Consider the following 27998-nt stretch of genomic DNA (forward strand, 5'->3'; position numbering starts at 1 on the left):
TTTGTTTTTCTCAAAAGGTACTTTAGACGGTCTATCTTAGCTATGAGTTTTACTTTATGCATTAAAAGGTAATGGCATATTTTTTGGGAACATAAAACTACTGCCAAACATGCCTTCTCAATGAAATTCTAATTGAGATCATAATTGACCAAAGTTTCACTAATCTAGAAGATGGATCATTCTTTTCCTTGGTCATTTTCTTGTGCCAATAGGGCTCCTATTGATTTATCACTAAGGGAGATATAAAACAACAAAGTTTTGTGTTGAGTAGGAGGCACCAAGATGGGTGGATTCATTAAGTAGTTCTTGAGGAGGTTTAAATCTTCTTGACAATAACTATCCCATTTGAAGACTACATCTTTGTGGAGGAGGTGAGTAAAGGGAACACATTTTTTGGCCAACTGAGAAATAAATCTTCTAATGGACTAAATTCTTCCTTGGAGGGAACATAGTTGACCTAGATCCTTAGCAGGCTTCATGTTAATAATACCTTGTACCTTTTCTAGGTCTACTTCTATCACTTGTACGAAGACAATGTTACCCAAGATTCTCCCAAATTGCACCCCAAAGGCACACTTCTTAGGCCAAACTTTAAAAGCTTCAAGATAGGTAAATATTTTTCCAAGTATTAGAAGGTGGTCTTGTTCGGTATGAGATTTGGCTAAAATGTCATCCACATAGTCCTCCATGAATGTATTCATCATGTAATGGAATATGGTTGTCATGGATCTTTGATATGTGGCCCCTATGTTTTTGAAAGAAAAGGGAATCACTTTCCAATAGAATGTTCCCCATGCACAAGTGAAGTATGTATTCTCTTGATCTTTAGGTTCTATATGTATTTGGTTGTAACCTAAGAATCCATCGATGAGAGAGAACATGGAATGTCCAACTATTAAATCAATGATGACATCTATATTGGCAAGTGAGAAGTCATATTTTAGACATGCCTTATTAACATCATAGAAATCAATACAACCTATATGCTTCCATCATTTTTTGAAAATGTTGTTATATTTGAAATCCAATAAGCATATTCCAATGGTGTTATAAAGTTTCTTTGGAGTAGTTTCTCCAACTCTGATTTTACTAATAGTGATATGTGTGGATGCATCTTTCTAAGCTTTTTTTTTACTAGTTTATCCTCTAGGGATTATTAAGATGATGGAGAATAAAATTAGGATCTAAACTAGACATTTCTAAATAGGACCATGCAAAATGTATTTGTCTTTCCTTGAAGAAGTGAATGAATTCACCCCTTTCTTCTACTGTTAGTGACTAAGCCAGATGAATAATCATGGATTCTATGTTTTTCCCATTGTTAACCTTTTTTATTGGCTTGATCAAAATGGATGACCTCTATTCTAAATATTTAGGTAAAGTATCAATTATCTCATTTTTGGGTACCATATTTGGGTTTTCACCCTCGGATGTGCCACCTCTAATTTCTTGTATTTTTACATTTAGACCTACCATAATGTGGTTTGAGTCATTAAATCTCTAATATGTTTGATTTTTTCTCATGTGACTAAGATAGTCAATATTTTACCTATTCATATATGCTTTCCTTGATTTTATTTTTGGAGATGGTTCACCTACATTGAGGTAGATAAAATGTCTCTATTAGTGTCAAAATTAGGGATGTCATGAGGCTCGGTTGTCTCCTAGCTAATAAGCTCAGGATGGATCAAGGGTAATGACTCAAGGTATGGATATGATTTGGCTAGATTCAAATACATTAGCTCATTTGTATACATTATATAATATAGGTCTATGACATGTGCTTCCTCTAAACTATCTAGCAAACTAGGGTCTTCGAGCTTCTCACTATCCTTAGTTTAAACTTTTGTTAAAAGAAATTCATAAAAAGGGTCTAGAATTATAATTCATTTTTAGTTTCACTATCCTTATGTGTCATAAAATCATGTGTCCATTGAATGGGCATGTCATTTATCTAAACTTCTTGTGGAAGGTCACATGGTTGTTCTACACTTGTTTCTAGACCATCATGGTGTAAAATATCTCTTTGCAGTGAAGTGGAATCTAAGCTAGAAGAAGATTCTTGTTCTGTAATGATTTTCTAAGTGGAAATGTGAATCACATCACATTCTTTATCATGGGTATATTTCTCAAATAATGAATCAAGTTCCCACTTGGTGGAGACATCATCATCCTTATTGTTAATAGTATTCAAGAGTGGATCTTTTGTGGGGTGGATATCAAGGAAGGATAGGTGTAGATTGTCTAGATTGGATGGCCCCTAATCTATGGCATCTTTAAAAATCAAGGTGGAGGAGGATGGACCCCTATGCTTAGGTCATGTCTTATCAAGATGTGGTGGCATAGGATAGGATGGTAAATCTTCATGTTCTTCCTCTAAATATCCTACCCCTATCTTAAGTTTTCTTAGCCTAAAATGTGCTTTCAATGGTTCAACAATGCATGTGCCTCTTCCCAAAGGAATTTCACCTAGGTAGCCCATTTTTTTTATTAACTCATAACCTTTACCAAAAAAGTGAAGGAAATATCAATATTTTGTATCCTCTTTCTTTCCTCTTCTTTTATTCTTGGAGATATACCATTGCCTTTGACAAAGTTTTTATTATAGGGTTGAGGAAGATCAATTGAATTCAATCTACCATGATACTTAGGATATTTTGGTAGGTCAAATAAAGAAACTAGGTACTCTCTCATCCCTTTATGCTGAAACTTGCATTTTCATTCAAAACCTTCATTAATTAGACAACTCATTTCTCCATAATTTTTGTGGTAGTAGTCTTTTTTTGGGAGAGGTGATGGGATTGGGGAACTAAAAAAAGCCACTTTCTCTTCTCCCTTAGTCAATGTAGAAGAGTGGCTATTGTCTTGAGTTGTGGAGGCTGAAGCCTCTACTAGCATAGACTAGTCGGTGTTGCTTGTGATTATGAGGATTCCTTCCCTATTATGAGGAACAAGGGAGTTTGAATATTGTGTGTGATTCTGGTCCTCAAGTTGGTTATCTCTTCACTCAAATATTAAAACTTCAAACATTGATCCTAAGTAGAAGAAACAACTTGCATGTCATGGATCCACAATTTTCCTAATAAGATGTTGTAGGTTAACTTCAAGTTTACAACTTGACAAAAAAATTCATTCACAATTAGACCAACCCATATTGGAAAGATTATTGTTCGCTTCTCAATTAGATCAATAACATGGTTTACAAACACAACTCGTGGATTGGACATCCAAAATGAGCAGTTATCTTTCTAATAGAGAAGGTTCATTTAAATTGTCAACCCGAGGACATATAATTGAAACAAGTTTGCATAGTATATGCACTATAAAAATCTCTAAGTTATTCTATAATTCCAAAATATGAACTACAAAAATTCTAGAAATAAATCTAAGTACAAAGTAATGGCTACAGGAAATTGCATAGTAATGGTTGTACGAACTGTATATTATCTAATCTGTCTATATCTCTATGTATGTCTGCATCTATCTCAAATTCTTTAAATAATTTCAAATATATAATCTTTGAAGCTATAAAATTAATCTAACAAATGTCTCATCATTTCTTTAGACAAGGAAGAGACTTATTACAAAACTAATGACTAAGTGTGCTGATTTATCTTCCACATTTTCAGCATTACACTTAAGCGCATAGTTCTCATTTATTATTTTTAATTATATCAAACCCTTTTACCATATTTTGTTCCTCATTTTTCTCTTTCTAGATCATTTTGAAACTCTGAATTTCATTAAGAAATATGGAAGTTACGGTCATTTTACTAAAAGTGGTTTTATGCTGCTAGAAAACATGCCATCTTTTCCTCAATAAACTTCTAATCCATGGTGCTCATTAACTATTCTGAACCAATTCAAATGCTCAAAAAAAAAATTGTGCCTCATTTTCAGCTTTCTAAATCCATAAGACATTCTTAATTTCATAATAATTGAGTAAGATATGCCTACTTTTCTAGAACTAACTTTTGACATTTTCTTCATTTCCTACAATTGTTGATTATTGACAAGTGTCAACTTGCTTCTCCTTCTTTCCAACTACATGAATAACTCAAATACCTCATATACAACATTTTAATCACCTCAAGATAATTATAATTTAATAATAACCACTTATGATAATAAATCATCACAATTTAGCATTAACTAGCTACACATACAAATGCTAATCAATAAATCATTTATCATAGTTAATGCTTCATAAATCAAGTTCATGTATGGAAATGGGTTAGAAATATAGTGAAACCATGGGGTAAAGTGTTATAATAAAAGGATATAAATATGACATTTTATAGGCTCATCAATGACCATCCCTTTAGAGGATCTTTCCTTATCATCGTAAGCCTTGATTGTGATTTCTTTCTTAGGGTCAACAATGTCTTCTGTGTATCCTAGTACTCTTACCAAGTTTAGGGTGCAAATGTTTAAACTGACCCCTTCATTAACTTATGCTCTCTATACTCTATTTCTATGCACAAAGACTTCAAATGTAAAGGAAAATTTTGGGGATGGGAAAAGGACATGTCATCTTCTTTAGAGATGGATATATAGTGGGGTGCAATGAGTTTTCTTACCATACATTGGAACCTATTGACATCTAGATCATTGGGCAATAGGTCTTTTATTAGGATCTCTTTTTGTTCTGAAGATATTTGTAACAACTCAAAAATGGAGATATGAGCAAGGGTTTTCAATATATAATTGACCAAACTATATTTGGAAATGGCAAAGCTTGTGGTTGCTTGATTTGAACTAGTGGTATCCCTTGGCAAGAGTACTTTAGAGGCTTGACCTTGGGTGATGGCATTCAAATGCTATTTTTTTATTTTTCTTTGACAACTATAACATTGGCAACATCATCAAATTTTGATAGCATGTTCATTGTGTTATTAAATTATGGATATAATTGACATTTTCATTGAAAGGTTTATTTTCATTGAAAGGTTTATTTTGGTTATTTTTGGAAGACTCTCCCTTTTCATGGCTCATGAAGTGGTTTTTGAATAAATCATGGTCTTCATTGGTATGAAGATTGTGGACTTCAATGATCTCATCATCAATTAGTTTTTGGATAGCTCCCTTAATGAAAAAAGAGATATTGGTGAGATGATTGACTTTGATGATAAGCACACAAAAATAAATTGTTCCACCATGAAGGTTTGACTTGTGGTTCATAGGGCTTAACTTCTAGTAGTTTGATAAGCTCATCAACCAAGAGTGTTTACAAAGTTCTCTCATATATCTCACTTATAGGAGTGTATACTCTCATTGGGTTGGTATAATTATACCCTATTATAGGAAGGGCTTGATTGTAGGCTACTTTATTATTATAAGTATTTTGCATAGGTGAAGTAGTCATGTTTTGTCAATAGAATACGCAAATATTTCCTTGTCATTGTGTATTTTGGAAAGTAGGCACGTTAGTGTTATTGACATTGGAAGAATGTTGATTTTGGGATGGATAAAGCTATGGTTTAATGTTGTTTGCATCTACCACTCCATCATTTTCCATGTTTATGTTATTATTTCTCCACCAAGATCTCAGTTTATCATTTGATTGATTGGATGCATTATTTTGTTGTGAGGAGCTATTAGAAAAACCCTTTCCATCCTTTGATATTTTAATGATATCATTATTCAACAAGATTTCTTCTACTTTGGCTGCATTTTCCAACATGGTTTTGAATTCTTTAGGACCTTGAAAATGCATCCAATAGTTCATGGATTTAGAGAGGCTATTGACAAATATTCAATTTTTTCCTTGTCTATGATGTCATGATCATACTTGGTGAAGGTATGTCACCATATTTTTAGGAATTTTTTGAAAGATTCTCTTGGAAGTTTCTTCGTGTTGCATAACTATATCATGGTAACCTCTCTTTCAATGTTTTAGGTTTATTGTGCGATAAAAATATAAGCTAATTGATCAAATGATCAAATATTTGAGGAGAGTTTAGAAAACCACTCCATGGCTTACCCCTCCCCTCAAATGCCTAGGAAATAGATGCATGTGGTAGGTTGTATCATGCAAAAATTCCATACTTAGTGTGTAGAATTGATGGAGATGATCTCCATGGTTCGATGTACCAAAGTACTAGTCATATTTTGGAATTTCCATATTTTGAGGAAATGGTGTCAAGATGACACTTCTATCAAATGGGAGAAGGAATATCTTTTCTAAACTAAATTCGACTAGTTGGACTTTCCCTCTTTTCATCTTTTCAATTTCTATTTGTAAATCTTGGAGTTTCTAGGTAATGACCTCTAAGGGTGAATCCTCTTGATCCTTCTTGAGGTTAGATATATCAAAATTGCTAGGTAATTTTGCACCTTGTGCTAATTATAATAGATAGCACCCCTTATGTCTCTATAATAGTTTATCCATTATGTCGACAAGCTCTAGATTCTATCAAAATTCTTTGATTCTTGACTCAATACTATTCTTGCTCCAAAGTTGAGGTGTGCCCATTTGGTTAACTAGTTTTGAATTGTATTATTCTAATGGGGGTGATTCTTCATCAATGGTAGCTAACAAGTAGTCAATGGGTAGTGTAGGACCAATGGTGTTTGACATTTGTGCAGATTTTGTAGACTTCTTCACTATTCTTTCACTTAGTCACATGACCACTCTTTTTAGTTCTTTTTCCTTAGCAATTATATTGGTACAGTTGCATGAGATGTGAATGGAAACCCTTTGATCCTTCAACATTTTCATAATGTGTGGATAAATTTTAGACTAAATTATAGTAAAGTATCAAGCTATCTTACAAATTTTTCCAACAATACCAAAGGTTATGAATGTTTGGCCATAAGATTCAACTCCATGAAGTTAGGGGGTAGAAGTATATGTGTGTCATTTGAATTTGACTAATGTATGAGGCTAGATCGATGATGTTTGTTGAATAAAAAACCTAGGTAGGATTGTTTAAATGGCTCAAATGCTAGAAAATTTATTTCTTTATTTTGAAGGTATTGGTCATGTGTAAAGTTCCTTAGACTTGCAAAATGTTAATAGAGAAAAAGGGTATTCAGATGTGCTCCTAGGTTCATGATATTATGTGTCTGAGTAGCCAATGTCTTGCAAATTATCTCAAAATCACTATAGGAATAGTTATATGTGTTACTTTGTGACTTAAGTGCATTATGGTTGCCTTTACCAAGTGGATTTATACAAGATGGATGTGTTGTTTTAGATGCATATACGTTATTTCACTCTCCAAATGTATTATTACATTGTTCGTATACATTTCTTCATATTTTAAATGTGTTGTAAAAGAGAATAAATGCACTATTTTATATTCAAAATTCACTATAAAAGAGAATTAATATGTTGTTTCAAGTTGTATATGCCTTATTCCCAAATATACAATAGTGCTTTTGGCCAAATTAGAATCTGTTTGGAGTCTTGTCTGAATTTGATTGAAAGTTTTACAATTTTAAGTTCTTTATCTTATCCCAAAACAAGCATATTCAATCATAGCAATAGTAAAAATGAAATATTCCAAGCATAAACCTAGAATGTAAAATGGCTCCCTAACAATATTTTTTTTAAGGTTGGTGACTACAAGGTTTTGGTATTACTCTTTGAAAGAGATCTTCCCACCATCATAGAGAAGGTTTGGTGCAATCTCTTTTGAGACTACTAGAGGAAGGCTATATTTTGAACATAATTGTCTTGCATTCCACTAAGAATATAATTTGGAAGGATTTCTCTCTCACTAGCCCCACTAAGGAAAATCTTGAGAGGTATGCCTTTCTATGGCCATTTAATCTACTTATGAAAGAACAAGAAAGATAAAAATTAGAAATAGGTTTGGGAGTCTGAACACCCTATAAGAGTGAGAGCATATCCCTACTGTCTTGACTTCTAAAACACAATAGACATAACCCATTCAGTTCTAGAGCCTTTAATATATGGAAAGCAACAAGCTCTTAATTAAGCTAGGTGTTTTGTTCATTTCCTAGCTAATCCTCATAAAAAGACTAGGCATTTTTGGCATTCTGATTCACTCCTAGCAATAAAGAGCATAGGCCTAATACTAAGTTTAAGATTTGAAATAGCTTTATCTAGCTTAAAATAGATTAAGAAATGGAAATTTTATAGTTTGAGTACTAGATGCCAAGAGGGTTAAGGCTTACCTAATTCAAAGCTAGCAAAAAGGCTAGGTACATTTTTGAGTTTTCTGCACTCCTTTTTCATAATTTTGATGATCTAGAAGCTCTTGTTAAGCTCATAAGAGAACTATAAGCACCCAAAAACCAAACTTTCAATTTAGATATGGAAATTTTTAGATTTGATCAAATGTGTTACATAGATACTCATAAGTACTATATAATAAATTAGATGCACTATAGAATCTTGTAAATGCGCTAGGGAATCTTGTAAATGTGTTATAAAATCCTATAAATTTCTTTAGAAAGATATATATGTGTTCCAAAATACTTCAAAATTTGTGCTAAAATAATTCAAAAGTGCTAAAACTATGTTCAAAAGCATTGAAATGTTAGAAAGATCCCAAATCTAGTATTTGGGAGTTTAGAAGTGTCTTTGAACAATTTCTATTTATGTTGTGAGTCTTCCCAAAAACTACTAAGCCTACAATAAGTTAGATTTGTGCAAGAAATGAGAGTAACACATAGATCTACAAAGAAAGTCAAAGATTATTATCAAAATTTAAATGAGAATGAGGCTTTAAAATAAAATTCCCACAATGGGTGCCATTTTGTACACAGGAGAAACACATATTCATGAGACCTCAGTGTGAACTACAACTAGAATAGTAATGAACTATAATTAGAATAGTAATGAACTAAATATCAAATAAGAAATCCAAAATAACTCATGTTTCCCTAACTACAACTGCTAAAATCACTCTCATACCAACATCTCAATGATAGTTTTAGAATGAGATTATGCTATTTATGTAAATCTATGAAAGACTATATGAGATCTAACATGAATGCAAGCTATATCAAGATGAGAACATGAAAATGCTTATAGATACGTCTATGTATGAAACTAAAAAATGCTAAATGATGCTAGATAATGCTTAAATGATGCAAAAACCTCTGTAATAATGACACAAAATAGATTATCAAATGCTAGCTCTAATATGCCTATAGTAAGGATACATAAAATTTGGGTCCTTTGCTCTTGATTTTTCGTTCAATTTATAGGATTTTAGACGGGGGTTGGGTAAAAGATCTAGGATTTACCTTTTACTAGGGGTAAGGGTAAAACTAAAAAAAGGGGGAAAAGTCCAATGAACTTGGTTTGTGAGGATAAATAAGGATTTTCAATTCTTTTAAATTCCAATAAGGGTAGATTTTTCTTTTGAGAGGATAATGATTTTAATTGATTAATTAAATGCTGCATTTCTTTTCAACTTTTGTCTTTATCTTTTTCCTTTTTATTTTATTATTTAATTTTATGAATTGAATTTCCTCTTTGAAAGTGATTTTGGTTTATGAATTTAAAGGAATCAAGAGTTTATGCAATTAATTGATTAATTATTCAAATAACTTGATGTTGCGATTATTTTGAAAGTCCATTATTTTCCATGTTTCTCTAATTTTGTCCTTAATCTTTGTTGTTTTATTGAATGTATTGCCCCACCTAGAGATCCTTGAAAAAAGGATGAATAAAAGCCAATTTTTTTTTTAACAAGCATGTAATTAAACAACATCAACATGCAATCAATCATAAGATTCAAATGGAAGACTTAACCAACCAATCTAGGCAACCAACGAATCTCCAAGTATCATTACTTACTAACACTTCCAAAACAAACTATGAAAGTTTATCCAAATAAGAAACCAAAGATCTCTGACCTATCGAGACCTAGGAAGGGGTGCATCCAAAGAGGGTACCCAAAACACTCTTTGACTCTCAACCAACAAGTCTAGAGATACCTATTATTTGGCTGAGAAGGTTTTTACAAAGATATCAGGTGATACTTTTCCACTATCATATGACATTTCATAGTACTACCAAGTGATACTTTTCTAGTACCACACAATACTTCTTATAACTATTGAGTGATACTTTCAAGGATCATGTGATAGATTTTACTATTACCGTGTGATACTTTATCAATGTTGCACAAAAGAACTTATAACTATTGTGTGATACTCTCAAGTATCACATGATATTTCTCCTTAAGGCATGTGATACTTTTCTAATATTGCCCAATATTGAGCCACTATCACACAAGATTGCATAAAAACAACCAGACAAACAATCAAAGGGGAAAAAGAGTTAGAACCTCCACACTAGGGGTACCAGATCCACAATAATCAAGGCGTGAACACTCAAACAAATGTAACATAACTAAGTATGCTGAAAAGGATGAATCAAACATCTAATCACCTAATTCATATAATCTAGTAACCATGCAGAGAAGTAAAATTGCAAAAACAAACATTAGAATAAATAAAGTATCTCTATGAACTTTAATAACATAAATCACATGGAAACATACTCTGAAGATATAGAGAACCAAGTGAGCATCCAGCTCTAGAATTGAACAAGGAGAAAGGCCAACTCTATATGCTAGTCCCCAATAGTGGTAAAGGTAGCTACACCTCCCAACCACATGGAACCCATAGGCCCACTCCTACCATGCTGATGGAGATAGTGATCCAACCTTAAATACATACAAGACAATCATCCAAGGCTAACACTCATGTCAAATAGTACAGAGGACTAAACCCAAGGTAATGAGACAATATAGTACAATAGGTCTTGTTTAGACACTCCATTAGCCTGCTATGTAGGGACTCTAGTGGAGATTAAGTCACATGGCATCACAAATCCCAAGCTAAATATCATGTAGAAACACTCCCCAAGGAGGCCATCACATCATGCCTTGGGATATACCATTATTCATGTACCCTTGGATCACCATTAAGTACTCACATTTTAATTATCTTAGATTTATTACCCAGTAATTTATTTATTTATCTCTTATTTAGAAACTTATTCATGCCAACCCTTTGGGAGAAGGACACCAAGGTTATGAGAGAAGCCCCTTCACTATCTACCCTACATACCCATGCTCATCAAATGATGAGTGGCTATAGGAAATGCATATTCTCAACCCAAACCTAATGAACATAACTCCACTGATCACAAACAAGAGATTAGGCCTTGTAAGCACCCAAAAAATGCATGTGTATGTTCTTATGTGTGGTACACCAACAACACAAAGATCATAAAATCAAGGGCGGAATGAGAACACAAGCAAAATGACTCTTAAACAATACAAGATTAGGAGTATGGAAGTGACATGCATCCCAATACAAACATAAAATGTAACAATCGTCAAATTTACATCCTACAGATAATCTAAATCCATGACCAACACAATATGAAGAAAACTAGAGAAAAGTGGGTGACACAAATCGAGACAAAAACCTCAAAAACCCAATGTGTATGAAAATCAATGAAAATAAAACACATTCTACCCTTGGGTAAATGAGCCACAAAAATACAATATAAATTGAATTTGAACTGTGTGTGCAAAAATAGCAAGCATAATGGTGAAAATCCTTCAAAACCCCATCTTGAAAAATAGGGAAATGCTCATACCTACCCAACCGAATGCAACTAACACTAAAAAATTGAGGGTAAAACTAGTTATCAACCTCCTAACAAATGGCTACCAAAAGTGGAATTTGAAATGGAGCTTAAATAGTAAAATAGGAGATCCCTACTTGACAGTCGAAAGTGCAAATACAAGAATCTAAATAGTAAAATAGAAACCTTGCAAAAATTGCCAAAAATCATGGTAATCCAAGGTCTCCCCAAGCTGGATCCAATGATACCAATCTGATGGCAATCCAATGCTCATATCTCCTTCAGTGAATAGAAAATTATTTCCTCTTGAAGATGATTTAGAATTTTCTCTCAATTTTCCATTTCAAAAAGTGAGAAGTGAGGAATAAAATTCTTTTTTGGATATATATTCACTTTTTGAGTGAATAAAGGATTAGGGTAATTAACCAAGTCACCTAATTAAAATCCTTAATTAGCTACTAGTAAAATTTGACTCATTTTTTGACAAAAATTGGTCAAATTTTTTACTCATGTTGGTCTAATTTTTGACTAATTGGTTTGTCACTATTTTTACCATCAAAATTTCAACCAAAGCTTGTAGGTGTCAGAATTGTGATGATTTATTTAGTTGAAATTGAACTCTTTTATCATTGTATCCTGGTGCACACATTGGTTGAAATTGCCAACAAGATTAGTCAAAAGTTCCAGTAGTGTTGGTCAATGCATTGGTCAAAATGTCAAAAAATATTTGGTCAAAATTACCACCAAGATTGTATTGAAAAAAATTAGCCAGTTGTGTATTATCTTTGATGTTACACAAAATGTCATATTTTTACCAGTTAGTGTATGCCAAGATCATTTAGGCAATGAAGACAATTTCCTATATCTGTTGAGCATTCTAGTGTTTGCCTAGTTCAGAAGTCAATTTATGTCAATATCAGTTAGGCGTCGAAGAGAAGTAAGAAGTTGAGTGTTAATTAAGCTCACTTGGTTAATGAAGGAAACTTGGATGGAACTAGTGCTAACTAAGCTCACTTAGTTACCAAAATATGATGTAGTGTTAACCAAGTTCACTTAGTTAACACAAGAAAAAAATTTATGAGTTAGTGTCTACTGAGTAGGGTTGGGTAATGGAAGATTTTCTCGTTTTGGCATATTGACCTTAATTAATTCATTTGTTGGTTCTTGCCAATTAATAAGATGAATATTAATTATTCTAAGATGTATTCAAGCTGACTTGACAATATACAAGATATATGTACAAGGTCAAGTTGAGGATTAAAAGTGTGCAAGAGTATGGAAGAATAGAAGATGCTAAGAGGAAGCAAATTAGAAGGATAAGTAGAATATCCTTATGGAGTTACAAAGATACATTGAATTGGGAAGGATCAAGTATTCAAGCCAAAATTGAGATCTATAATCAATAACACAATTACATTAGAAATCAAGTCATTTCATTGTTACTCTCTAACCATTGTAGCAGTGAACTAAGTCTCTTAACAGAGTTGGCTTAACAGCTATTTATAAATCCTCTAACAAGGTGGCATTTCTAGATTGAAGTGTCTAAAGACCTCTACCAAGGCCACTCCTAACATGGTGATTAAATCCTCTAATAGGGTCACACCTAATAGTGTATTTTGTAACCTTTGATAGGGTTGGTTCCTAATAGGGCTCACTTCAAAAGAGTGAAAATTAGTAACTAGTTGCAATTGGTGGTTTTCCCAAATTGGGTTCCCACGTCAAATCTTGGTGTCTCTTATGTTCTTGATATTTATTTTATGTGTATGAAAATAAGATAAGAAAGTTTAATCATAGATAATATCTTAAAATTTTCATGTTAAGTATTTTCTAAGTAACAATTGTGGTTTCAATGGTTACTGAGTTACAACATATTGTTAGTATTAACTAAGTGCTTATGTGTTAACCAAGTTGCAGTAGTTTCGTTAGAGCTTATGTTTTGTATTGATATCTAAGAGATTTGGGATTTATTTTAGTGGTAACTTATTCATCCCTACCCACTCAATTACTCCTTTCATATTTCCAATAGATTGGTCAAAAGTTTCACCGGTTTTGGTTGATGCATTGGCCAAAATATCGATAAATCTTTGGTCAAAATTACCACCAAGATTGGTTGAAAGTTCCACCAATGTTGGTTAATGCATTGGTGTAAATTTTGACAAACTTGTTTTGTTTAAAAAAAATTGACTAACTATAGTGGCTTTGCAAATATTATAAAATGGACTTCCTTGCACCCTCACAATAGTTAGGGCCTAACTATTATTTAACCATGTGAGGTTGCAAGATAGTTGTCTTTTCCTTATATCCACTTTGCAACTTCTAGGCATGAAATCCTTGAATGTCATGTGAAAATGTGATCACTATTTTGATGACTGTCATCCTTGATTTCATGGCCTCATGACTAAAAATTGTAACTGTGCATAAATCCATGTAAAGCTACAAAGACCATTAACTATTTCATATTTCTTTTTTCACAACTTTGCTACCTAAAAATTGTCTCAAATCTCCTTAACCATGATATTGTGATAACTTCCTAAAGCCAATTGTTTTATGGCATCACAACTTCATGACTTCATTTCTTCATTGACTATGTAGACCTACAAACTACAAAGGCAACTTTCAACCATTGATTGTTCCATCATGACTACTTTTTATTTATTTCCATTGACTACTACAAAATGGTGATAACTATTAGACTAACTTCTATTGCACCATCACAACTTAGGTTCTTAACTCAGTAAATAATCTTGTAATGGTGCAAATAATGACTACATAGATACATAGCCTTGACTAGGGTTTGCACTTAACTCTTTGTGATAGTAAAAATGATGCATTCCATATCATCACCATCTTGACCCCAGGTTAACCTTGATCACTTGTGATGGTGTGAAATGGACTGCTCTAGTTAGCTTTGTTGCTATCGTAACTTAAACTCTAAAGCTCATTTTGATGGAATATATCAATCAAAAACAGTCTACATCTATCAAATGGATACTCCTTCAAAAACTTATTGCCTTATCTTTCAACTAACCCTTGTGATGATGTAACTAAGTGGATGTTAGCCCAAATGGATGTGAAGTTGCACTAAACTATGTTTCACTTTCACAACTTCCCTCATGATTAGGACATAGACTTGAGTGACTAGGAAATGAAGGGGCATTTTGCATTGCCACAACTTGAAACCCTTCATATGATGTGAAGGAAAATAGATCTAGGGATATAAAATATTGGACCTTGAATGAGTAGAATATGTCAAAGGTAAACCAGAATAAAATTGATTAAATTGACACACAAAATAGAGGGAACCCACCATGCTTGATATAATATTCATAAAATGATCTACTTGCTATAGAGGTCTACTAATAAAAATATTCATGTGCTTCTTCAATATTGTCTGCATACACAAGTCCAAATGTAATTGTACCTTGATCATTTCCGTCTCATACCCTTGCAAATAAAACCACTTCAACTAGGGAATATAATCCCCAATATTAACACACTCATGATACACAAAAGGCTCCTCAATTGTCTTGGAAATAATCTCTTTTGACTTTCACACATGTAACAAATCCTACCACAATAAGAGGCCATGCCATTGTCCATCTCAAACCTCTAATTTTCTTTGTAAATGATATGGAAAGTACATTGGGTTACAAAACTTATATAATCACACCAATAAAAATTGTGTCTTGGGCATTTTCAAACATCTAAGCATCTTTATTATTGGAAGATAATTGGAAAATTTTCAAATATTATATTTAATTTATCTATCATCCTCTATATCTTCAGCAATCAAGATCCTCACATTGTTTTGGCCTAGTTTTTTTTCTTTTAAGATTTTGCAAAATTATAATGAAAAACTAGCTTGTATGTTGCAATTAGGGTTTGAAATTTTCCTAACTATCTTTAGCCTAGGAAATATCCTAAGTATGGTGCCTTATTTCCCTTTTGTGCCCTAGGTTTCTAAAAAGAACTAGGTAGACATTGTTTGAATTTTAAAGAAATGTGTGGGAATTTCCAAAAAACCCTTGAATTCCTTTTATTGGCTTCCTTTTATAATTTTTTCCCGCTTACCTTTTAAATTTTATTGCATTGCCCTACCCTAGTTCCTAACTAGTTATTAACCCAAGGTCCTATCATAATCTTTTGTCTTACATGGGTTACCTTTTATGTTTTTCTTGATCTTCCTTAATATAAAGGTTCCTCATTATGTCATTATGGCAAGAAGAGGATATTTTAATTCATGTGACATAATGATAGGAGGACATGTGGAAGTCATGGGTTAGTTCCTTTTGCAACTAATGGAGTTTTTAGATGAGGCAATAGGTGTCTAGTTATTATTAGTTGCTTTGTGAGGTAGGCCAAGTTTGTGACTTATTTGATCAGTCATATATCTACAAATGAATCTAGGGCTTTTACTATTTTGTTATGAAAAGATGTGTGATATTTAACTAAGCCATACAATGACATAATGAAGAGTATAATAGGTGGGACCTCTTGTTTAGAGTCATGCATAGTAATCAACAGAGACATGGAGAACCATAGATCTCAGATTAGATCTGTGGCTATCATTTTTTTGCTATATAAAGATAAATGTTTTTTAATCTTAGCAACATAATGACAAGGAAAGAGGTGTCTTGTTGGGCCCATCACATTTTACTATGTAGTATTCTCTCAACCATTAGATTAAAGTATTGATAAAAGGCTATTGTTATATCACTAACCCAAGGTGTATGGATGGCCCGTTATCAAGCAAGATTGAATTTTGTTTCCCGATTACTAGATACATCGAAGATCTAAGGTTGTCATTACGTTGCTAGTTGGAACTACTTGACCTTTAATTATAGTGATATAATAAGAGGATGACATGTGTCTTATAACATGTGACTATTACATGGAGAATGCCAACAACGTAGGTAGGTTCCAAGTGTCAAGATTGAATTAGTTTGACTTCTAGATCAGAGATTTGAAGCTAAACAAAGTATGAGTTGTATCTTGATCATTAAATTTTTGTGAATGAATGGCCCTATTTCAAATTTATAAGAAGCCATGCCACTCTATGCTCTGTAACACATTTATGGGAATTAAAAGCTTCTTGTGTGAATTGATATGAATATTTCAATAGAGAAAATAATAAATTTCACTCTGTAAAGAGATTGTTGAGAAATTGGAGTGTGGCACCCACAAGAAGTAGTTATTGTGATGTGTTGGGTTGCAAGTTTTTATGTATCAATGATCTACTATAATGATCAGAGACAAATTGAAGAAGCCAAGTAAATTTTTTCAACACTTGCAAGTATAATTCTAGTATCCTATCATTGTTATTCATAATGCCTCCAAAAAAGGGTTTCTTTGGGTAGAAGGATTATGCTAATAGAAATATTCATGACAATTTTTGGAACAATTAAATCAATCCACTAATGATGCCCCACAAATAAAAAATGTAATCCCTATAAAATTTAGGTTAAAAATAGCAAATGGTTTTTATGATAGGGGAGATTGGACCCAAGATGCGATGATACCTAAGACTGGGTTCAAATTTGTTCAAAAAGTGGTTCTCTAAAAGATAATTATTTGCTACTCATGGCAACGTTTGGAATTTTGACCTAGGAAAGCTTGTAGCCCTAAGGGTTTTTGTGGACTTTGACCTCCCCACTATTGTAGCCCAAAATTATGATCTCATAACTCAAATGGTAAGAGGAATAAATGGGGAGTGCCTAATAAAATTATTACTGAAGAAATCCAAGGAGTTTTTTGGAATGGATCTTGTTGACACAAAAGCTTGCACCCTAGCCTAAGGAAATACTTCTCAAGAAGCCTCATGTAACATGGAAAGAATATCGAAAGTGTGGGACTTTGTAACTTTAGATTGAGTCTCCAAAGAAGGTTGGCTTCCTTTACTATTAAGATGCACCTAATTGATTCTCAAGAGGAAAAGGGAGAAGGAATGCATGTAAGAAAAACTACCTAATCTAATCTAGAGGGGTGATGCACCAAATAGTATGTGGGTCTACTTGTTTTTTGATGAATGCACTAAAACTTAATAGATTTTACCTTTATCTACACCTTTTCAATCTCTATATCATAGATAAGTGAACAAATAATGCAATCAAAGAATGAATATGATGGATTCTATAGTGCTTGCCCCAAATTTTAATTTTTATTATTATTGTCGAAATCTTTTAGGTTAGTTTTATGCTTGAAGATTAGTAGCATTATCTTTTAGATTATCAGAGATTGTTTCATATTCAGTTGATTTTATGATGAGACTACTTGGTACTATTTACTTCATGTATGCATAATGATAATAATTATAGTGATTTTAGTTAGATGGATTATTATACGCATTTTCTTATGGATACATACCCCATACTACATATGTATGGTGTGTGTGTATATTTTCTTTATGTATGACGTTTCTGATGTGGTTAAGGAAGGGAGTTGTAGTCACCTGCTAGTCAAGATCTACATGAAGCACCACTTCCTACCATTGCCTGTTTAGTTCAATATATATGTGTTTCTAATTCGTGGATTTTATGCAGATTATAGGTACCGGGTATCAACTTCCTTGAATTGTCAGGATGAGCATACCCTATTGCATTATCTCAATGGTAATAGAGGGGAGATAAACTCTTGAGTCCAAATCCTACCCTTTAAACCCATTTGTGGGTGATCCCACAATAATGGGCTCCACTTTTTGACTAATTTTGACACTAAAATGAATATTTTTGCAACAAACATCACGTTCAAGTGACTATATCTCTAAATCTATAAATAATTTCAAGATGACATAAACTAGTGATTTTGAGTACTTTGTTTCTACTTTGTAACTATATTTTTTAGTCTAAAAAAAAAATTAATTTATGTCAATTTTTTTTATCTCCTCCGAAAAGTGATACATAATAAAATTCAATATTTTAAAGAGTGACAGTCTGTTTGACACACATAACTTTTTTTCTAGAAATGATAATGAAGTAATTCTTTCAGCGTTGGATTTGTAACATCAATATCTAGTGTTCGCATTTGGTTTGATTTATTTTTGTTAAATATTGTATAGTTTATGAAGTTTTGAAGTGACATGAATCATAATTCAAACATACGTTCCGTTTGACACAGATAATTTGAAGTCAATTTATCATAACCCAATTTTTTTTCTTTTTTGAATAGTAAGGTATCTCAATAAGCTAGTGCCTACATATTTTTCAAAAAAAAATTGACGTAATTTACTAATTTTCCCGAGGTGTCGAAGTTCGTTGATGTTCAATCGATAATGAATCGGTAATGAACCTATAATGAGTTAAACTCATATTTGAAAGTCTTAATGACTAAAATATGTATTGAAATTATAGCTGTTGGAAAGCTTGCTCCAAGCAGCACATTTTGACATTTTTTATTTTACAGTAGAAGATCATTCTCCTGTAATTATGGGAGTCAAAAGAGCAAAAAAAAAAAAATTATGAAAAATGGGTTGAAATTTTCTTATTTTTGTGCATTCGCCCAAACATGGTGTTTGCACAAACATATAAAGCATGTTCACACAAACATATGTTTAGGGGAACATGCACATTGAAATTTCATGGTGGGCAGGAAATTAATTGGCCATGTTCGCACGAACATGTCTAATTTTTTGTGTTCGTGAGAACAGTCAAAAAACCAAAAAATTACCAGACATGGGACCTGCATCTATCATTCTATCCATGAAACATCATTCTATCTATGAAACAAAAACTAGTGCCACATCTCGTGTTTCAATCATTGAGTGCAAATTTCCATCATAGATGTCATTTTGTTTCACCAATCTTCGTATTTGGCATCAACCTGATAGTGCATTGCAGGCCTGTCTTTGCCACAAATTTCATTCACAGATACATCGAAGGCAGGTGAGAGATTTCTCAATATTTGCAAATTAATGTTCTTCCTATCTTCATTAATGCTTTCATCAATATTTCCTATCTTCATTCACAATTTGAATTAATGAAAAGTATTTAATTTTATTTTCAAATCAAATTCATTCAATAAAAATAAATGTGCCATAACTCTTTATGAATTCTCAATTTCTATAAAGAAATAATCTAAGGTTTTCATTTCCTTCTTGAACATAGATTAGATGATTTTGTGTTACTAATGGTCTCCTTGTAGCATGTGGCAATTGCGGGATGAAGATATGATCATAACAAACTACTAATGTTTGCTTTGCAAGACGTTGTCGAAGACCATTGTGTGTTTGTGAAAACCATGTGTGTGGATTTATTAAATTAAATAACACTTCGTTTGGTGCTTAAAATGAACATTTTATTTTTTGTCTGGCGTGTTTATAGTGTTTAAATCCCTAAGAGTTGCATTGGACGTATCCTCTCCCCTCGCCATTCGTGGATCTTGGGTGTAAGAGAAATCCATGTAACTTCTATAGGAGGCCTGCCTTGGACCAAGATACTCGATATTGGGTATGTCAGGGGCGACCTCAGAGCAGTAACAGGCCAAAAGCCAGGTCAATGTTCCAGCCGCTATATAAAACTCGATTATGGTGAAAGCTGTGTCGGCGGTATTACTAAGTGATAGCTCTCCTCTAGTACCCTTGTGGTGCATCAAACCTCGATTCTCGAGGCTGGGAGACCTTCTGAGGAAGTTTATCACTCACTTGATAAATGGAATGCCCTTACTAAAAACCATGTTTTAGTGGCCAAAATCCTTTCTATCCACTAGCTCAAGGGGTCACCCATGCCCGTGAAGACATCCTACATTCTCGCGGTCCTTAGTAGAGACAACAATCCCTTCAAAAGTCATGACCCTTGGGAAGCAGATCTTGGTAGCCCCGAGAAGTGAGTGCGCTGTAAGGGGGAGCCTGTGGTGCCAAGGTCCTAAGTTGTCTACTCTGGATAAGCACAGTTGAACTTTGGTTCAAGTAGGAATTCAGTGGATATAGTCCTAAAGCCTAGGTTGTGGTGTGACTATTCACTTTTAACAATAGCTATTCTTGTCTTAATGTGTCTTGTGTGTGTGTAAAACATAATCAAGATAAAAGCCAACATTCAAATTTACACCTTGGAAACTTGCAAAACCTTGTCAAAATATCAAACATTGTCAAAACATCACAAATTTTGGTTCAATACATTCAAACCTTAGAAAACATGGCAACTTGTGCTCCTAAACGTGCTTGGAAAAACATAGATTTCACTCTTGCATAGCATCCACTTGCATTCTTCATAGTTTGAGCCTCATACTTGCATCATATAGACTTCATATTGCACCTTTTTAGTATCCCTCGTATTCACATTGCAATCATTAGCATTTAAGCTTGCATCCTTTGTTTTTCACCTCAAAAATCATCACTTTGCATCTTCCATCTTGCATTTTTGCATACCCAACCCTCATCTTGACCACTTTAACCATCATTTCGGATGTCCTACACATCATTTTGAGCATTCATTTCGAATTATCTCCTTGAATGTGTCTCTCCCTCACTGCTCTCTCCCTCTCCCACACACACACAAACACTATTTACTTGTGTCTCATTTTTATATTCATCCCTCCATCTCTGTCTAGCCCTTTCACTTCTCTCATCACCTATCCCTTTTCTTCTCTACATACACCTCTCCTCTATATCCATATTTCTTCTCCATCTCTCCCTTTATCTGTCTCTATCCCTATATCTCCCTCTCTACCTTCTCTTAGTTATATATTTCATTCTCACTATCTTTACATTTATCTCTTCCTTTCATCTCCATATCCCTCTTCTTCTCAATCCCTTACTCTCTCTTTCTCTTCCCTTTGCATATTCTCTCTTTCTATCTCCTTTCCACCCCCCACCCTACCAAACCACATCTCTCTCTCTCTCTCTCTCTCTCTCTCTCTCTCTCTCTCTCTCTCTCTCTCTCTCTCTCTCTCTCTCTCTCTCTCTCTCTCTCTCTCTCTCTCAATTTTTTTTTTTTTATGTCAATTATAACATATCAACTAATTATATATTTAAATTAAAAAATATGTTATTATGAATCATTTAATATTACGAGTTTAAGTTTGTTAGTTGACATTTTTTATCTATATTATCTTTTAATTATCATTTGGAGTAGTGATCTATATATAAATATTGTAAATATTTACATTCATTATAATATAATTAATAAGTATACATTTTAATTGTAAATTATTTTTTCATTAAATTATTATAAACATAAGAATTAATGCAACCTATTTTATTGAATAAATTTATATTTAAGAATTTCAATTATTTTTGAAGCTTTTACAACATTTTTATATTACTAATATTTCAAATTTAAATCTCCTTTTGAGTGAATATCAACATAATAAGAAAAAATTTATGTTTGAATAAGAAAAAATATATTATAAATGACACATTTTATTTTAGATGTATTATAAGAGTAATATATTTTATTTATTATTTTCAAGTAAAATTTAATAATAGATTAAATAGATTAGGTATAATTATATTAAATAGTAATAATGATACATATACATATTTACATAGATACCTTTTTTTTGGTTAAATATATATTAAATAATATATTTTAAAATAGAAGAAGATGAATAATGCATTTAAATGATAAATTTTTATTTTGTTAGAAAGGTGAAAAGCTATTTTTATTGACATTAAAAACAATGCAAATGACTAGGCCAAAACAATCTCAGTCCTTTCGTGGAGCCTATCAATACATTCACCAACAATGACACGAATTTGGGAAAGAGACCTAGTAGTCACTTAGGCTAACTTCGGGTACCTAGATCTCCTAAATCGTAAGTTGAATTATGTTAATTTTTTTGGTGTACCTCCATAGGTGACTCAAAATCTTAATGCTAAGGTTTCAACATTTGGGCCTTTACAAATCTCTCTGTAAAGGCACTAGTAAAGTTTGACCCATTTTTCAACAAAAAATCTGGAAAACATAGCGCTTAGAATTGCCTTAGTTTCAGCCCAGCTTCCCAACTACTACCTATGTCAAGGTATATTTGGTTTTGTCATTTTGACCTTATCTTTTTTTGTCATTTTTTTGGTCAAGATCCAAAGTCTATTGTCATAACGTTAAACTCTTAGGTTAATACTTTGTAAAGATTTCACCCAAGTTCAAAAAACCTTATGTATACCGAGCTATCATTAGCATAATCATATTCCTAAATGTCATTTTTGACTTACCCTAGTGGTATATCCCCCTCATATTGCATTTTTCAAACCCTAGCATCATTTTCACTATCAAACCCTATCAAATTGTTCATCAACCAACTTGTCTTCTTGATCACCTATCCTCATTTTGCATAGCCTAAACGTCATTATCAACCATAGGAAACCAAGTCCAAAACATAACCCTAACCTTCATTTTGCACATCATAATCTTCATCTTGCATACCTTCAAAATGACACCTTGCATTTGCACTTGCATAACATCCCTAGGACATTTGCACTTTGCATACCAAAGCCCTAGGTCATTTAACATTTCCTCACATTGCATAACATCCCTAAACACTTAAAAATATCAAAAACACTCATATCTTGCATACCCACATCTTAATTATCAAGTTTTGACATCTTTTATCAATTGCAACCCTATTTTACCAACTGCACACTTCATGGGCGCAGTTGGTAGTTTCAGGGCGCACTTGGTAGTTTTAGGGTGCACTTGGTAATTAGGTGTTTCAATCTAGATTCCAAAACCCTAATCTGCACTTCCACACCTTGCATTGCATCCCAAGACCTTAGGAAACACTCTAAATCACTCAAAACACTCAAAATTTGCATTTTAGGAAACTTTGGAGCTACATCAATTACAGAAGAAAGAAGGACATGGGAGCTACAAATGAAAGAGGGGGTTTCTAACCTTGTGTTTGCTTTTTTGATTAGTTTAGCTTTCATGGTAGACTAGCGGGTGCTAATATATGTTGATTGGGTTTTGTGATTTCTCATAGTATGTTATGCATTTAACCCATTTTTCTAGTCCTACAATAAGAACGAAAAAATTAAAAGACAAAACAATTATATATTTTATAAGAAAGAAAATTTTATTTTTTACTTGACAAACATTATAGTATTCATACCATGTTATTTGTTTGTGATTCAATGATGGCTTAAGAAGGATTAGGTGCTTTTCCACTTGTAAAGAATGCAACTCACAGATTTTAGTCATATAATGATGAATATTTATGCCTTGTTGCAGAGGACTGCATTCTATTGATTTCTATCAAACAATTTAAAAGTACTGATAGTGACAGAAAAATCTGTACAGTGATTTTTTTATCTGGTTATTGCATGAAATTTATCTTGAGGCAAGGGATAAATTATTATTTTTTTGATTTTATAATGGGAAACAAGAGAGGAAGGCAAAAAAAATATGCAAGGAAAAGATCTGATGAAGCAGAACAAAGAAATATTTAGAAGACTGCAGCACGTTATCATCGAATTAAACAAGGTGAAGGAAATGTTGAAGAAGGCTCAACAGAAGTAGAAGTAGTGCACATGGGAGAGAGGTCAGGAACACTCCCTATGGAATCTCAAACAATGAATGTTGAAGAAGGCTCAAGATCACTCCCTACAGAGGTTCAAATAATATAAGTCAGAGAAGAGTCAAAATCTTTCTCTGCAAAATCTCAAACAATGGATGTTGGAGAAGGCTCAAGATCAGTCCCTGTAGAAATTCTAGTAAGAAAAGTCAGAGAAGGGTCGAGATCAGGTGCAGGAATTGGTATGGATGAAATCTTAAATATTTCCCAATCTGTAAAGAATAATATTTCTCATAAGAATTTAGATCAATTACTTAAAATGGATGTGGATAAATTGAGAAAACTTGCAACTAGTGTTCAATCATTAAGTTTGTCTAAGAAAAGGTCAATGAATAAGAAGATAAGAGAAATTATGACTCAATTTGATAACACTAAAACACTTGAACAAGCTCAGTTGCTTTCACTTTTGCTTAAACAAAAGAAGTTGCAAGAGGCATTGAAATTGTTAGGTGTAGACACAACATCAAAAAAGAGAAGATTTTCTAACATACAAACTGATCTGATTGAAAATGTTAAACAAGGTTTGAGAAACATAGGAAAACACTCTCGAACTAAAGATAAGTCTGTGGCAAGAAAAGTGATGTTGATGTCTATTGTAAGTAAGAATATGACCCAAAATAGACAAATATCTTCAATTTCGTCTGAAATGGGTTTTAGTAGGAAAACAATGAGAGAATATGTTAAGAGAAGATTAATTGTGGATGACAGTACTATGGAGGGCAATTGGGCAATCATGTGTAGAGCACCTCATTCTGATAGGATTGAAGATTTATTAAAAAAATTAATCATATCATATTGGATTGATAACACTCATCCTTCATCAAATAGTAGAGATGTTATCAGGCATAGGATTTCACCTGGTCAATATGAACATCATACAAAACATTGGTTGGACACAACACAACATGAGTTATATGTGTCATTTTGTAGTCAACATCCTAATGTAAAAGTTGGGCAAACATTGTTTGAAAAATTGAAGCCATACTTTGTGAGGTCAAACAAAGTGTTTGAAACATGTTGTTGTCGTCATCATATTGAGTTTGATCTCCACTATCAGGTATTTCAAAAGTTTGTAGAAGACACATATGGTTTTCATGCTGCTCCTCCTAGTAGGAGAAGTGAGTTTATATCACCCATTTTGTGTGACAACATAGATGATCCAGCTGGTCAAATATATTGTATCAAAGGATTATGTGAAACATGTGGTGAATTGGCTCTATTTCCTTTGAAAATTGAAAATATTGATGTAACAAAAATATTGAATTGCAAAAGTTACAAGTATGTCAAGAATGAAACAAAGTTGGGGAAAGAAACAAAAAGGTTGGAATATGTTGAAGAGGAGTTGCCAGTTCTAACATTTATGGACATATTTAAGAAATTGATTCAACCTTATATTCGTCATGTATTTTTTTCAAAGTGGCAAGCACAACAGTTTCAAACTCTGAGAGGTAATTTTCCGCTTGGAACAATTGTATCAGTTGTTGATTTTGCAGAGAACTATTCCTTTGTTCATCAGAAAGCAATTCAATCAGATTATTACTTTAATAAGCAGGTCACTATTATGGTACATGTTTGTTATAGACATGCACAGTTAGATTTGGAAGGTGTTCAAAGTACAGTTCAAGCACGAGTAATTATAAAGGAATATCATTTTTATATAAGTGATGATAAAGAACATGACATTCACTATGTAGAACATTGCTTCAATATGTTCTTTTCTAATTTGAAAGAAAGAAACATAAATGTTGATAAACATTATGTTTGGTCTAATGGATGTGCCACACAATTTAAATCATCTAGATCATTTTATGCATTGTGTAGATATCATCGCAATGAGAATATAAAACACATATGGAATTTCTTCGAAAGTGGCCATGGAAAAGGTGAACATGATGGTGCTAGAGCTTGCATCAAATGTGCTTTACAAAAGTATCAAATGAATTATTAGGGAGTTCGAATAAATGATGCACATGATGTTGTTGAATGGTGTAAGACTCATTTTGCATTAGATGAGGTCAGGACATCATCAACCATGAGTCGACAAGTACCATATAGAGTCTTTTGGGAGATAACAGGTATGGATGTGTACGTCTGTTTAACTTTTATGCAATTAAGTTCCCAAATTTTATTGTTAAGTTTTATTTTTCAATTCGTTGAAGTTTAAATTCAATTTGTCTATATTTTTAATTTAATTCAAACTTTCAGGTGTTAATAGAAAAAGCATGCATGGTTGCAAGAGGATAGAAAATACAGGTTCCTTACATTCAGTCATGAGTACAGATAATTGCAATTGGACATTGAAGACAAGAGAATACTCATGTTTTTGTGACAATTGCATTGATGAAGACTATGAAGAATGCATCAATCAAACACGTGGATATACAGGTGCATGGATTTCAGTACCACTTGATGTTACCGATACATTTGATAAAGATGATGAAAATTTTGATGATATTCCATTGATTTCTAATTATTATAATCATATCTCTGGATTGGTAAAAGTGGGTGAGTATCATAAAAATTAATCTCAACTTGTTAATTTTAATTATCAATTGATTTCAATGGTGTTATAGATATTGTACACATACATTCATGTATAAGTTTGTTATGCAGGAGATATCTTTGCAGTGATTGCTGAGACTGGAAATCATGAAGGTGTCAGTTATCATTTATTGCGATGTACTGCAGAGAGGACAAAGTTATATGACCCTGAAGAAAGTGATGGAATGTTGTTCCCTATAGGTAAATTATACATATACATGTATGCAGATACATATTTAAATAAATAAATATATATCTAGGTAACTTAATATCTATCAAATTTTTAAATACTTAATTTGTGGTGCAGGTTTTGTTGTGATAGAGGGAACATATTTGAAGCAAGACAAAATAGTCCAACATGGAATACACTTTGTTGATTATCAACATGAAAACAAGGTTTTACAATACAGCCACCTAGTCGTTGCTACTGAGCTTTGTCTACATCCAATCAAACTTAAGCATGTACGTCACAAGTGGAGACTAGATAGTGAAGATCATGAAAAGATATTACATGTTATAAGTGTACATCATGGTTGATTAGACCTTTGAGATTTATTTTATAATAATCTGAATATCAACTTTGATGAAATGTGTTTTTAATTGTATGATCATAGTCTTAGTTATCATAGTTTATTAAAAAACTATAATATTAATTGTACTATGGATGAATTTAATAATTTAACAACAAGTGATTTAAATACGCTAGAAGTTAGTTCGAACTTACACAATTTCATTATCTATAGATCTATATCAAAAATAATTTAATATGTTACAATTCTTAAATATCAACTTCTTTTCAAACTATTGAATTTTGAATCTTGAATTAAATGTGTTTTGAATTGTACGATCATAAGTTCTTAATTATCATTAGTTTATTAAAAAACTATATAATTTAATAATTTAAATTAATTGTACCACATGGATGAATTCAATAATTTAACAACTTGATATAAATAGGCTTTAATTTAGTTCAAACTTACACAATCATTATCTATAGATTTATATCAAAAATAATTTAATATCTTACAATTCTTGAATATCAACTTCTTTTCAAACTATTGAATTTCATCTTGAATTAAATGTGTTTTTAATTGTATGATCATATGTTCTTAATTATCATTAGTTTATTAAAACACTATATAATTTAATAATTTAAATTAATTGTACCATGGATGAATTTAATAATTTAAATTCATTTATCAACTTTTTTTCAAACTAGATTGAATTTCATAAGTGAAAATCAAATGTGTTTTTAAAATTGTAAGATTATAAGTTCATAGTTATCATTTAGGTTAGTTTATTAAAAAACTATATATTTTAATGTTACTTAATTACATCTACGGTCATTTACTCTTAAAGTTTACATTAGTTT

This window comes from Cupressus sempervirens, chromosome 7, assembly GCF_028749045.1.
Source record: "Cupressus sempervirens isolate cs-2001-9-10 chromosome 7, ASM2874904v1, whole genome shotgun sequence".
Classification (NCBI taxonomy): Eukaryota; Viridiplantae; Streptophyta; class Pinopsida; order Cupressales; family Cupressaceae; genus Cupressus; species Cupressus sempervirens.